The sequence below is a fragment of the Orycteropus afer genome, unplaced genomic scaffold, assembly GCF_000298275.1.
Source record: "Orycteropus afer afer isolate SDZICR_OR568_19922 unplaced genomic scaffold, OryAfe1.0 scaffold00010, whole genome shotgun sequence".
NCBI classification, from domain to species: Eukaryota; Metazoa; Chordata; class Mammalia; order Tubulidentata; family Orycteropodidae; genus Orycteropus; species Orycteropus afer.
Genome location: NW_006921597.1, coordinates 11,697,674 through 11,699,095, shown reverse-complemented (window position 1 = coordinate 11,699,095; position 1,422 = coordinate 11,697,674). Strand labels below are relative to the sequence as shown.

At 38.1% G+C, this 1,422-nt stretch overlaps 1 protein-coding gene across 1 annotated transcript in view; it reads right to left on the bottom strand.

Moving 5' to 3' along the window:
* Positions 1 to 1,422, bottom strand: part of AMPD1 (adenosine monophosphate deaminase 1) — a 27,122-nt gene that overhangs the window by 14,231 nt on the left and 11,469 nt on the right. The window lies entirely within an intron of this gene.

Below are 1,422 nucleotides of genomic sequence, written 5' to 3'. Positions count from 1 at the left end.
GTGCCTAAGGCATTTGACTACTGACCAGAAGGCTGGCAGTTCAAACCTACCAGCCACTCTTTGGAAGGCAGACTAGGTAGTCTACTGTAGAGATATCATCATAGAAATAAGTCTACAACCAAAAAAAAAAAAAAAAATTAGGATCTTTACCTTATTTAAACCAACCCTCTAGATTAGTTTCAACTTAGAATGGTTTTAATATAAAGGGAGATATAAAATAAATTCTTATTATAAGAATTATAATTCTCATTATAGTTAATAGTGTTTCCCACCTCTTAAGGCACATACAGTTTTTGCTAAAGGAACTAAGAAGGGATTAGATGGGTAAATTTCCCCTTCTTTCCACTGCTAACAATTTTAACCTAAGGAAGCCAAGAACAAATGCCACACTGTCAGAGCCTTTAAACACTCATCCTTTTCCTTTCAACAGTGTAGTCATTCATGCCTCTTCTGCTGCTTTGTCTAAGACTTCAGAAAGTCTCCTGTTGGCAAGTGACAACTAAAGCAGCCAGAGTCGGAACATATAAAGAAAAAGTCTGCACACCTCCTATTTAATGCTGGGAGATAAGTGAAAGAAGTGAAACAGAGTATGTTGCTATATCGAATATCAATTTTCAATCCTTACACTTCCAAACCAAAACCAAGCTCACTGTTGTCAAGTTGGCAACACCTCCTTGGGTTTCCGAGGTGGTATCTCTACAGAAATAGATTGCCCAACCTTCCTTCCAAGGAGTGGCTGGTGGGGTTGAACTGCCAACCTTCTGGTTAGCAGTCAAATAAATGCCTTAGGCACTACACCACCAGAGCTCCCATACTTAGATATAGGGAGAAATTTAGGGTAAACAGAGGCAAAAGAAACATCCTAAGTAAAAATAGGAAAGAGGATGGGTAAACCAATATTATGAGTTGCCAAAGTGGACACATGTTTCATGTGATTTCAATATTAAAGGAATTACAGAGAAGGAATTGTAGAACTGGATATCTTTAATCATATGACAATGTGGAAGTTCAAAAATCTTAAATATTTGCCTCTCCAGAAATTCCAATCTAGGAATATAATCCTAAAGTTACTATAATGCAACTGCAAAAAGATGTTTATATAAGGATGTTTAGAAATCATTTTTAAAAGTCAACCTAAAGATCCTTGATAGAGAGGAAGAACAATGTGGAAAGAAACTCGAAATCATTTGGAGGGGAAAAAAAAAAAAGGTAGGGACCAGGTTTGCTGGTCCGATAGAGCCTTGTGAAACCACTGAGACTATGGCCCCTAGCTGCCCTTCAGGTCTGGAATTGAACCCACATCTGTGGTTTCCAACCAAACAAAAGACAGACATATGAGTTGAACATTTACCTCAAGTAGATACACTCCTTGGAGAGAACAATCATGGGAGAAAGAAGGGCTGCTTATGCACAGGGAGACAG